General features: G+C 51.4%; 1 long non-coding RNA gene across 1 annotated transcript in view; it reads left to right on the forward strand.

The window, feature by feature from the left end:
* The first annotated feature begins 10,030 nt into the window (after positions 1-10,030).
* The window catches only part of LOC102765116, a 21,743-nt gene continuing 18,442 nt past the window's right edge, over positions 10,031-13,331 (forward strand). The window contains exons 1-4 of the long non-coding RNA XR_435595.2: positions 10,031-10,159; positions 10,725-10,832; positions 11,865-11,927; positions 13,067-13,176. This is a non-coding gene — a long non-coding RNA (uncharacterized LOC102765116). The remainder of the gene's footprint in view (positions 10,160-10,724; positions 10,833-11,864; positions 11,928-13,066; positions 13,177-13,331) is intronic.

The following is a 13,331-nucleotide window of genomic DNA, read 5'->3' on the forward strand; positions in this document are numbered from 1 at the left end:
GCCTTGTTTACCTCTGGCTATAAAATAAAGCCTCAGGTTGCCTCTGGATCTCTCTCTGTAGCCTCAGCCAGGCACAGAAAAATCCACCTAGACCAGCTTATTCTCTTTGTCTGTCTTTTCTTCATCCTTCACCGCTCACTCAGGCTTGTGGAACCCTTGGCTGAGCTGGCTCGGCACAACATTCCAACTTGGACCCAGAGCCTGAAGGAGTTGCCCTGCTGGGCTAAGTTGTTGGAGGACTAGTTAGGCCCATGACAATGGTGAAAGGCCCCTTGTTCAAAATGTATCCCACGTGCAGATGGTCATCCTGTGTGAGCCCAGCCTTTCAGAGGGCTGGCCCGGTAAGGGATGGCCGAGAGGACTGCATGATGAACAGCAGGATTGCGTAAGAGATTTTGGAGAGGCGCACTCTGAGATCGCCTTATCCTGCAGCCAATGGAACGTTTCACTTAGGGAGCTGCGGTAACTCCTGTTTCCCTGTGTGAGCCCAGCCTTTCAGAGGGCTGGCCCGGTAAGGGATGGCCGAGAGGACTGCATGATGAACAGCAGGATTGTGTAAGAGATTTTGGAGAGGCGCACTCTGAGCTCGCTTTATCCTGCAGCCAATGGAACGTTTCACTTAGGGAGCTGCGGTAACTCCTGTTTCCTCATCCTCGCAGGACAATGGTCCAGGGAAACAGAGTCTACTCATGATCAGGTGGAGATGTGAATTTTGAGACAATCCCTGGGCTGGCTTTCTGATGCTAGAGGACAGGGCAGTGGCTAATGCCCAGGGCTAGGCTCTGGGTGGAGGTATTAGTGGGTGGAGAAGGCTGGCAGCCTCCGACTCTCCGTCCCAGCACAGGGAGCCAGATGGAATATGCCAGGGGAATCTGACTGTTCCGTGCTGGCGCTAGTCTCCTGTGTTTTGGTCTGTGTTGGCCCTAGGAGCCTTCATTATAGCTGAGCTGAAACAGGAGCTCTGAAGTCAAACGCAGGTCATGCCCAAGGGAGCAAGCACATGTTCTGTTGGAGGCTTCTATGTGCTGGTCCCCTGAGAGCCAGTGTCCTGGGGCAGTTACACACAGGCTTCTGGGCACAGCTACGGTCTGCCTTCTGATCACAGTATCTGACTGCACGACGGAGGGCCTCGTCACTTCTCGCTGGCCGGACACGGCCCCAGAGTGGGCCTGTGAGCTCAGTCATTGCCGAGTTACATAGACTTCCACAGCCCGTGAAGGCACCATTTGCTGTCTCCTGGGAAACAGGATTTTTCTTTTATCTAAATTAAAGGGTGGCTAAACCAGTGGTCAAAAGGGTGTCTTATTGGTAGGGAAGGAAGAGAGCTGCAGCTCCTCTGGAAATGGGCTCCGTACCCTCACCCAACTGCTGAAGCCACAGGACCTGGCCGGGCTGCGTGGCTCTCGGCAGGATCCTGCTCTTTGGAACCGAAGCTGGCACGGCACACTCCTGGGTCAGAGGGGAGCGCACGAAGAGCTCTCAGAACAGCCCAGAAACAGGCATGACGACGATTTCAGTGAAATGAGTTGAAACCTGGCATTGAGTTTTTCTTGGATACCATGGCACCCAAAGACTTAGAAGTGGACTGAGCAAACACAGAGTGCACTTGGCTGTAACAAAAATGTTCCAGAATGACCTTTAGAACATTCTAGTAAGACCCAAATTGGGGCAGGTCAGGAGCAACTCTGGACAGAATCCTCGGCTGCATGCATTGTCAGCTTCCACTCACCCTGGCCAACTTCCTTTCTGTTATAACACAGGGAAAACCATACCTTGGTGATTGGATGGGCTAGGTGGCTTCTACTCCAAAAGCTAATCACGTGAACACAACTTCACTTAGTATTCATGTTTCTAACACCAAACGGGAAACTAGGGCCCACCTGCTCTCCCCACATACACCCATCTCTCCCTTCAGATCCATTCTCCACACAGCAACCAGAATGTTCTTTCCAAAATGCAAGTTGAATCATGTGCGTCCTCATCCTTCTTCCCTGCTTTTCCATTGTGGTGGTCTGAAAGGAAAAGGTGGAATCTCACTTTCCTCCCTGGAATGTAGCTGGCATTGGTGACAGCCCCAGTGGAAAGAAGGTGGCGGCCACACACTTCGGGGTGTTGGCGAGAAGAGGTGGTGCCATTCCACTGGGTACGCTTCCTTGGACACTTGGCTTTGAGATCTCCCATGGTGCAGTTAAGAAGCCCAGGCTACATGGAGAGGCCACAGGTAGATGTTCTGAAGGGCAGCCCAGCCACACCTCACATTATAATCAGCAGTGACCAGCTGGCGCGTGGGCCCAGTGACGATGCCGGCCCCCACCTTCCAGCCTGCCCACCTGGTGGGGGGAGTGGGGTAGAGACTAGCTGATCTTTGCCCAAATTGCAGATTCATGAGCAAAATAATTATCATTGTTTTAAGCCACTAAGATTCACGATGGTTGTTTCACAGTAAAATATACTCCAGTGGAGGAGACAAGCAGGAGAGCTCGATTAAGCAGTTCAGAACATCTACCCATTAGTTGTAAATATATTTGTGACCTGGCCTTCTTCCACCAACTGCAAGCCTGACAAAGCATCATGCCCTGATCCGTGCTGCCCCCATCTCTTCCAGTCACCTGTATAGCTCACAAATTCCGACCTATCCCTGCCCAGACCATCCTGAGGCTGACTCATGTCCCAGGAAACCCTGCAGGTACCCTTTCCTGACTCCGCAGTTCGGGATGCCCTGGTTACTCGGGGTGTGTCCCCCTTGCTCATTGGTTGCCCGTCGCGGTGTGTCTAGTGGACCTGGGCTGAGGGCTTTAACAGGGTAATGCACAAAATGGTCAGTAGGGTAGATAAGAGTCCTGTGATCTTCCCCCTGTCCTTTCCAGCCACCTCTCCAACCAAACTTGTCCCCGATTCCTGTTTGCATTGCCCTGGCCTCTGTTGGTCCTCGTATCTGCTGTGTTCCCTCCTTCCAAGCTCCTGAGCTCCCGTGGCGCTTTCTGCTCATAATGCTCTCCGCGGCTGCAGTAGTTGCCATCTCCTCCTTCAGTGTCCCCCGGGACGTCACTTCACACTCAGCAACACTGCTTCCTCAGCAGGGACGCCGGCCTGGGCTTCTCAGGCCAGATCAACTCCGACTAGTTTAGGCTTCACAACGCGCCACCCAACCCATTTCCTCACTGACTGCAGCTGCAGCTTTACGTCTGTGGGATGACTTTGTTGATATCTATTTCTGTCACCGGATAGAGCTCCGGGAGGGCAGGAGATGGGCTGGTTTGCTCCCGTGTGTAGCATGGGCTAGACGCGAGGCATCTTGTTGAGTCTGAAGCGAATGCGCGCAGACCAACAAAAAGTCCAACAGCTCAGTATGTGCTGGAGATGCTGACTCGAACACAGTGGAACAGGTACTTTCTAGCGAGACTTCTCAGAACTTTTGACCCAGTGCAAAGCATCGAGAGGGTCGGAGGAAGCAGCGTTTTCCAAATTTAACTAACCATGGAACGTTTTATTTAAGGCATAACATTTTCTGGAACGTTCATATCTTGGGAGCCTTGCTCAAGAAATACTGACTTACAGTACAGTTTATTATTTTTCCTCTACGTATGCACACACACATTTAACCACAGGTCATGTTTCCTGTGTGTACAGTGTGTGTGTGTGTGTGTGTGTAGTAGGTTCTCAAATAACGTTGTTTCATTCAACATGGGTTTGATGAGAAAAAAGCTGACCCCAGCTGCGGCCACTGCGTGTGGAGTGTGCACGTCCTCCCCATGTTGCCTGGGTTTTCTGGATGTTCTGTTTCCTCCCTTATCCCAGAGATGTGCACGGTCCGTGCATTGGTGTGTCTGCACTGTTGCCGACTGAGTGAGCGTGGGTGTGAGTGTGCCCTGCAGTGGGAGGGCATCCTGTCCAGCATGGGGCCCACCTTGCACCCTGAGCTGCTGGGATAGGCTCTGGCCACCCAGGACCCTGAACTGAAATAAAGGAAAATAATGATCTGATGTGTTTCTATTCATCTTTCTTAAATGTATGTATAGCTCACATTTATTTCAATGCTTAATATTAGAAGTGCTTTGGGGTCTTTGCTTGGAAGTTGGGTGATGTTTCTAAGACCAGAAATATGCTGTAGGAATTTAGCTCTTATTCATGTCGATTGGCGTATGACAAAATTGGTTTTGTTGTACGTCGTTTCACTGAAGTCACAGTTTCCAGGAACTCATCGGTGAGGTTCAGTGAGGACTTGCTGTATTCCTCCCCTGGTATACCTATTACCTGCAACTGTAGCTGGAAGTGACCAGGACCTTGGGGACAAAAGGAGCCAGCTCATGGGCTGACCGGAGGATTTGGACGTAGATGAAAGGGCCCAATCAGAGGCATCCTCAGAAGATGTCCAACCACTTTAAGTCTCTGTGGAATGAGGGGTGTGGGGCAGATAAACACGTGCCCTGTTCATGGAGCTCCTTACCCAGGAGCCTTGCTTTGGCCACTGGGATCTCCCACCCGTGACTGGGAAGGGAGTTGAGACAAGGCCAACCCAAGGGGGTAATATGTGCCTCCTCTGGCTCAGACATGACAGATCTGAAGTTGGGGCTGGTTTAGACGGACAAGAAATACCAAAGATGGGTAGCACCTCTGCTGGCTAATGCCAGGGGAAACGGCCATCCGTAAATTGCTGTGGTCGTGTAAGTTGCTGCAAGTTGGTGCAAGAAATTTTGGAAATTCAAAATGCGTATCAAATTTGACCCTGCAGTCTGACGCAAAAGAATCCAACTTCCACCAACAAAAAGCACCAGGTGCACTGACACCACAGGACGCTGTATGCGGAGCACACAGGGCCGGACGCCACTGGTCTTTACTCTGAGGGGATGTCGGATGGCTGGGCACATCCCAGGTCTTGACTGGTGTGCTGCTCTTAATGCAATATTGTAGGCCTGCACGTGCCGGGGTCGTGCACGTGTGGCGTGTTAGTGAGTCAGGCCCAAGGTGTTGAGCCGTTTGAAAACAAGAAATACTTGCTAGCCCTGTGGAGGGGTGGGAACAGTCAGAGGAAGGTGTGGGAGAATTCCTGCCAACAGGCCCCGCCTCCCTCCTGCAGGTGGGGCTGGAGCTGGGAGAGCGGAGAAGCAAGAGAAAAAAATATCCCAAATCAGGGGAGAAGCAAAGAAATACTTATTCCTATGAAAAGAAGGGAGAGTAACCCAAACCATGAGAGGGAAAGCTGTTTCATGGTTGATCACATTCATCTGGCTGATAATTTGGAAGGGGGAGGGTTAGTTGGACAAGAAGAAAATTCGATTCTGCGATGGTCCCACCTCTTTGCTCTGCAGGGCTGTGGCCCTGGGAGGGTCCTCACCTATCTCCCCACAGTCTTCTTATTTTGCACAACTTCTCACGGGTTGTGCTGGAAAGTAGTCCATTGTCTCACAGAAGTGCCCCCACAGAGAGGCGACAACCCTCCCTTCCTCTCCCTGGGGGGAGCATTCCTTCATCCTCAAGCCCACGCAGGAGACCAGCCCCCACGTGACTTGGCGCAGCTGAGCCCGTTTTCATGACTCCTTTGGTCCCAACGTTTCTCCTTGAGCTTCCTGTTTCCTGAAGCAGTTCTGATGAAGAAACCCAGGGAGTGAAACTTATTTCCCTCAGATCTTGGGTTTTATAAGCAGCCTTAGCAAGAGGCAGTGCCTATCGTGGCCTGGGTGACAAGAGGCAGGTAGAGACAAGGGCCTGGCTGTGAGCTTCAGATCCCAGCTCTGTCACTTACCAGCAATACAGCTGCTGTGACTCAACTTTCTGTTCTGTAAAATGGGCACGACGCTGGCACCTCCCTCAGAAGGGCCTGGGAGAATGTGGCAGGTGATCCGTGTTAACATGTGTGAGGTAGTGAAACAACCTGTCGGAAGCACCCTATAAACATCAACTCTGACAATTACTACTTGCTTATGGCTCGTACTAGCTGAAGCTTACTTTTCAGTGCCAACCACCACTTACCACGTGCCATAAAAACGCCTGTGGCTTGGTCTAGAGAATGACTCTGAGGAAGGATGGGAATGGGAGGACCCAGTGTGCCTAGGCGTCCTCTCCACCTCGCCCACCTAGCCTGGTGCCCCACCCCAGGGCCCGCAGCCTCCTTGAATATTAATGAGGCCCTTTGTTGTTAGAGCCTGTGTTTTCTGCCAGATATCCTCTCTTTCTTCAGCCTTCTCAACCCTGTAAAGCAACTATGATTTTATGGACTGGGCCATGTTTAGGGATTTGGAAACTGGCTGTCCTCTCTGGTAGCAAGGGGCAAGAGGGGGTCACTCTTCATGTCACTGGGTCTGATGCCTCAAACCCCAGTGCTTGGAGCCCCTCATTGTCCCTTCCTTTGGGGGCGGGGTGTCAGACTGGATTTGCTCCCTTGTGTTTGGCTGGCTGGGTTGCAGAGGGCACAGTAGAGTCACACTGCACACTCTGGGCAGAACTAAAGCCCGTGTTGTCAGCATATTCACGGCGTCTTCTACTGTATGCCCTGTTGAGATCATGGGACACCCCCTTGAGAAGTTGCTGCGGGGGGGGTCAAAGGGCGGGACTGGAGCTGGTCCCGTCGCCACCTACTGGTGCCACAGGGGCTGCAGGACAGGGAAGACACCATGGCCCTGGCTGCAGATGCCAGTGCCCATGAGGACGCTGGGTGAATGGCTGCATTTTTGGTTACAAACCTCTCTCTCTCTCTCTCTCTCTCTCTGTCCAGAGTCCATCTTTGGCAAAGGCTGGCAGTGGAGCCCCATTGAGGCAAAGGCTCCCCAGGTCAGCCACCACCTCAGAGTCTACACTCCAAGGTGCTTCCCCTGCTGTAACCTGGGCCGGGTTTTGGATCTTCAGGCTCAACCCTTCTCTGGCCTCGAAGGTCAGGGGCAGAGTGAGCCTGGAAATCCTGATGGATGGGCTTACATCTATATATAAAAGACTAGTATGCTAAGTGTCCATCCAGGTAATGGCATCACGTAGCAATGCCCGGCTTCCTCTCCCTAGCGACTGGCCTCCTTGCAGTTTCTTCAGCCCAGGAACATGACTTGCTTTATAGCCAGGTGGAAACATTTCACACTTTAACCAAATGTCTGTGAAGTGTTTTCCCTTGCCTCATCTCATTTGATCCTCACAGAAGTCCTGGAGTAGATAAATAGGAGACTCGGTGGTGGAATCCTATTTTCTTTTCATCAGCCAGAAAACGGAGATTTAGAAAGCTTAGAAACTTGACCTGACTGAAAAGAAGTAAGAAATGGTGGACCTTGAAAATAACTTCACGTTTTCTCACTGTGCAAAATATAGTCAAACACTGCTGCAGCTAAATATTTTACCCTTTGTTCTCCCTGTGAGATCTACAATAATAATCTGCTTCGTGTTGATATTTGCTGCTGTGTTGCAGACAATTACCTGGCAGAGAAGTTTGCTTCACTGGGCTGGGAAAGGTTTAGCTACATCAGAAAGCAGGTCTAATTAAGCAAGTTTATCTATCTATCTATCTATAAAGCTCTCGCTGGTGCCAATCGCACACGTGTGTTTCCATCTGTCATTATTGATTGTGAATTTGGTTGACACTTCTATTATAGAGAAAGGGTGAATAGCAATGTTAAAATATTTCTTCTAATTACTTTCCTTTCAATGTGCCCGAATTCGTGCGGCGGGCCACTAGTCTATGAGTCAGATCAGACCAGCTGCAAAAGGAGAGCAGCTTTTCAGAGTACTTATAGTGGCCATACCCTGCAACAGGGACATCAGTGTTAAACCAAAAATAATCAATAAAGAAATTTAAAAAAATAAAGCACACAAAAATCAAGGGGAAAATAATAAAATTATTTAATGAGTAATTGAAAATTTTAATTAGCTAATGTTTATATCAGGTTAGAACCCCACCATGTATCATGTAAATGAAAAATAAATTAATTGAATTAGAAACATCTAAAATAAAAAGAGCATACTGGCTTCTCACACCGTGGCTGCGGCAGGAGCCCCAGGCTGCCTCTGTCTGCGGACACTGTTCAGCACACGGGCTCCCAGGCAGCACCAGCACAGAATGGCCTCCAGTGGGGCCGGGAAACAGCTGGATATGGTAGGGCTTTGGGTTTCATTTTGTTTTGGATTTTTCTCCTTTCTCAGGAAACATCAGTCGGGGAAGAGAGCAGGCGAAGGAAGATGCCTTCTATTGCGTCAGTAATGAGGCTTCTTTTATTAGCAGACTTCACTTTTTCCTGCAGTTTTAGGTTTACAGAAAAATTGAGCAGAAATAGAGTCGCCAACTAGTTCCTGCTGCCCCAGTTTTCTGCTTTAGCGTCTTGAGTTGGTGCATTGGGTACAATTGACGAGGCCATACTGGCGCACGATTATTAAGTAAAGTCCGTAGTTTACTGAGTGTTTACTCTCGGTATTACACATTCTGTGTGCTTTGACAAATGCAGGATGTCACATACCCACCATCCAGCGTCATACAGAAGGGCCTCACTGCCCTAAAAAAATCCCCTGTAGGGCCCAGCCGTTGTGACTCAGTGGTTGAGTATTGACCTATGAACCAGGAGGTCACAGTTCAATTCCCGGTCAGGGCACATGCCTAGATTACAGGCTCGACCCCCAGTGTGGGGCATGCAGGAAGTAGTCAATCAATGATTCTCTTTCGTCATTGATGTTTCTCTCTCTCTCTCCCTTCCTCTCTGAAATCAATAAAAATATATTTTAAAAAAATCCCCCGTGGGAATAAAATTTTAAATCAACTTAGAAAATCAGAGTTGTAAAAATACCCTAGTAATTGGACAGCCCAATGAGCATGCAAACAACATCCCATTATCCAGGCCCTGGCTGCCAGGACGCTCCCCTCCCCCGCTCCCTTCCCCCCCGTGTGGGTGTGTCAGGGCCAGAACTTGGCTAGGGAAGGAGTGGAGAATAATCCGAGTGCACGTGTATATAATAATGCTAGTGTATATACATGCTTTTATAAAAAAGGAATGACCATGGGATGCATGTGCTGGCCACTGAGTAGGGCCAGCTCTCCCTCCTGGATTTAGGACTTGCCGATGGGGGTGCAGGGGGCTTGTTAATTCCGGTCTACAAAGCATTTGCTGTCGACATGTTGTCACACGAGTGTCAGTGCCAGAGGCCAGCTCGGAGCTGGTGCGGCCCTAACGGGATGGGCGGGAGGCAGTGCTCCCTCCCGGCTCTGCTCCTTCTCGCTGACACGTCTGTTGCCGAAACGTGTCCTCCCTCCCCGGGCAGGGACTGTGTGAGCTCCGAGCCGCCGGCAGTCTTGGCCTCTGGGATCCAGAGATAACAAAGCTCTCTTGCTTTCTGGGGGTTCAAGCGAAGTGAGCGGTGGCCTGGCCAAGTCCCGGGACAAAGTGTGCTCTGAGGCCCACCCGGCAGTGGCCCGCTGGACTGGCCACTCGCCGCTCCGGGCGGCGGGCACGTCTTCCGGGAGAGCCGAGAAGCCGGGCTTGTGCTGGCCTCCGCTCTCAAACAGACCTCACAGGCGCCCGCTCCAAGCTGGAGGGTCCCCGAAGACATTTGTGTATAAAAAGGGCCCTATTGTGTCGCCGGTGCCTGACTGATTTGCTCTAGTTCAGAATTCTCTGCCGCGTGGGGGTGTATGTGTGGGGGGGATGAGTGGGGGGGTGCTCTGAGATGCGGGTGCTGATGGCTTCCTTTGGTGGCCACAGATGGTGGGGGCAGCGTCCATGTCATTCTCTAAAATGCCTCTTTGCCCCAGAGGCATCCATCGCTCTGCCATGTCTCCTTGCGCTCCCTGGCTCTGGTGTCGACGAGGTGAAATTCTGACCTGTCATTTGTTCCTAAGGACGTGCAAACGCGGCCTCGCTGGATTCCTTTAGGCGGCTGCTGTGCCGCTAGCCAGTCGGCTCAAATCTGCCCTTAGGATCGCGGGGTCTTTTTGAGAACTGCTCTTGGCTGCCAAAATGGTTCTAAATATATTAAAAGTAGGTTAACTTACTGTGTTCCCTGCATTTATTCTTCCAGCTGAAATTTTCCTGACTTTTTTTCCCCCCTTTCGTTTTATTAGGTTAATAAAACTTGGTTTTCGAGCATTTCTCTGCCCCAGGAGGGCAATGGGCCCCACGTCCAATTCATCAAGTGCCTAATGAGTGGCCTCGGAGGTCCCGGCCCATCCATTCCAGAAGCTCCCTGCCTCGTAAAGGTGAGGCCTATGGGCTGCTCTGTATATTTTGTCTGTTGGTTTCCCAAATTCTCCTGCCAGCTCTACTGTCACTTTCCAGGATTTATAGGAGGCCGACGGCACCGCGGGGGCTCCCTCTGCAGCAGGCCCCCCGCCCCTGCCCGCTCCTCACACGCACCACACACTCCGTGCCATAAAATAACGGTTCTGCAATAAAATGAAATAGAAATGTGTCGATGCTAGCATTTTAGAACATTCCAGCAAAAGGGCTGTGGGAAATGCCTTCGTTTACATTAAGGAGGGAAGCTCTGTGAGAGCGAGGGGGAAAACAGTGCAAGAAAAGGCCGTAGTAAAAAGAGACAGCCTGGTATTTAAAGTAAATAAATTTTTAAAAAGTCGTGTTTGTGTGTGTGCATTGTGTGCAGTCTCTAAACTGTTTTTTCACATATGCATACATCTCCCCTGGTTAATTTTTGGTGTTTTGGAGAAAGACCAGGGAAAGAAAAGGTGGATGTCACTTGCCTTCTGGGCCCGGGGTCTGGGCGCTCTCGCCTTCTAGAACGTTCTACCTTTTCCTCCCCTGCAGGCTCTCTGGCCTTGGCCCAGGTGTCAGGATCCTGCCAGCTCCAGGCTGGGGGCTGTGTCTGCCCCGACTTGGATGGAAAACTGGAATCTGAGCAACCGTGAGCTCCAGGTACACACGCTAGCGGGCGGCCGGGAAAGGAAGGGACCTCGACGGGAGCTTGTGGGGTGGGGCAGCCGCTAGGTTGTGGGGTGCCAGAGGCCTCCCAGATTTCCACACAGCAGCCCAGCCTTGCCAGCATTTGCAACGAGTGTCCTGGCTCCTCTTCTCTGCTCTGAGCCTCCAGAAAGCGCCTGGCCTTTAATTAACTGCACTCTCCAGGGGCATGCGCCGTCGCTAATAAATTACTCTATATGACCTGTAACTTTTTCTTCCCTTCCTCCCAGCCGCTAGCCTGGAGCTGGGGAGGGAAGGGGCACGGAGGGGAGGTTTTGCTTGCTCTGTGAGCGGGAAAAGGGAAACGCTGAAGCTGTCCCAGGCCGTTCTCTGCCATGCCCTCTGTGTCTTATCAGCCCGTGGCCCCAGAGCCAGGTGACAGACCCGTCCAAACAATTGGCTGGGACTTGGGGGACCTCTTTTAACACGTGGGAGGTGGACCCGGGGCTGGGGGCAGTGGCGAGGATGGCTGTGGATCGCAGGGTTCTGGAAGGTCTCTGAGGTGCAGGGGTGTGTTCATGGCCACTCATCACGGGGGCCGGGGGAAGAGGACGGAGCCCAGGCAGCACCTCTGCTCTCCAACGCGGGGAGACACAATGTAAACTGCACCTCACGCAGGAGGGACCTCCAAGTGTCCACCTGCCCCAGAGCTGGGGCCCAGCTTCGTGCGCCCTCCGACGTGCCTCCTGGGCCGGGATTTCACGGCTGCGTGTCGGTGGCCGAGCATCCACACAGGGAGGCCATGCCCCTGGAGCCCCTCAGCTAGGACTGGCCTTTCTCACGTTGTCTCCATTTCCTCTCCGGGCGCTGGGGCTCGGCTCCTGAGCCGAACTCCTCACCGAGAGCCCCCCCTGCTCCCCGCGCGCCCCTCTTACCGGCACTCATCATGCATTAGTTTATCTTCTGAAAATATACTTGGAAGGGTTTTTGTTTTGTTTTGTTTCCCTGCTTGACACTGTTGAATAAAATAGGCCATTTATCTCTCAGGCAGAAGAATTTCAGCAGTTACACTTCACCCTGGCAAGAGGATGGTAGGCTCAATGCGGAGAGGTGGTTAAAAATTTTTTTCGTCGCGCGTTTATTCTTGTCTCAGCTTTCCCCCCCAAGCTTTGCAGCTTTTCGCCCCTCTCCCTAACTAATCCTCCCAACTGCACACCCCTCCCTCCCCCCATGGATCCAGCCCACCTCCAGCTCCTCAGCCTGAAAGGAGCATTCATGCCTGGGCCATCTGTTTGTTTAAACTCACCCTGTGTTAGTCCATGTGAAATGCAACAGAATGGAGAAAAATGCAATTCTCTGTCGGCTTTTGATCAAAGAGAAGTTTAAAAAAAATTCGAGGTGGATTTCTGAAGGACAATGTTATACACATTCCGTGTGTTTCTGAGCTTCAGCGTTTAGTGGATTTGGGGGGGGTCAATCTTTTTCCCCCCCTTTTGATCCCAGGGAGAAAAACTCGCACAAAAAACACCTCTCGGCACCACAAACATCGCAGGACGGGCGCTTTCTTTCCGACTCCCCAGCTGCAAAGTGGAAGGACATTGCCTTTTAATTCATCAACAACACGAGGGAATTTGAAATATGGCTCGACTGCCGCGTGCAGACTTTTGCTTGCTCCTGTGAGAATTCCAGGGGCAGTCACTCGCGTCTGGGGCTAATTCAGGACCCAGGATGCTCACCCCATTGCTCAGAAACACACACACGTCCTTGCTCACTTCATCGATCTCCATTTCACGGCCCCTCATTGCGTGTGCATTTCTCCCCTCACTCCCTCAGCTTCGGAGCGAATGCAAATAAAACGCTTAAAATGGTTAACATTTCCTGTCACTGAAGGCATGCATTAGGGGTGGGGGTCGCTGAGTTTTAAAGTGGATTTTCATAGGAAAACTCACTTCAGATCTGAGGCAGGAACTCGGATGGGTTCGCACAGAGAATTTCGGGGTTTGCGAGAAGCCTAAATTTATCGCCGTCATTCAAGTGATCCTTGACAGGACGTGGATGCCGAAGAGCAAATATCCAATTCGAACTTAGATTAACCTGGGGCCCAGCTCAGGTCACGGGAAAAAAAAAATTAAAATGTGTTCTTGCCCCCCACCCACCTTGACTCATTTTCTTTTTATTGGAGGAAAAAAAAAAAAACAACCTAAAATATGGTCTTTTAATTTATTGTGTTTTCTCTATTGATTGTTTAGCTAGTGATTTTGCCAACTTCCTGGATGTTCGTTCCTGGTCCTGCACCAAACAGCCCCATTTCCTTTTGGAACCGGGACCGGGACAGAGGCGGCGGCAGACACGGGACGTTGTGAGTACTCCGTGGTCCTTCTCCCGCGTCGCCCTGACCCCGTGTCCCCTCCGGTCCCGTCCTGCCTCCCTCTCTTTATCTCCCAGTTAACGTTCCCGGAGCTCGGAGCTCGCCCGACCTCTCGCTGTCAGCCCTCAGCACCAAAGTCTCCACTT

This window comes from Myotis davidii, unplaced genomic scaffold, assembly GCF_000327345.1.
Source record: "Myotis davidii unplaced genomic scaffold, ASM32734v1 scaffold77, whole genome shotgun sequence".
NCBI lineage: Eukaryota > Metazoa > Chordata > Mammalia > Chiroptera > Vespertilionidae > Myotis > Myotis davidii.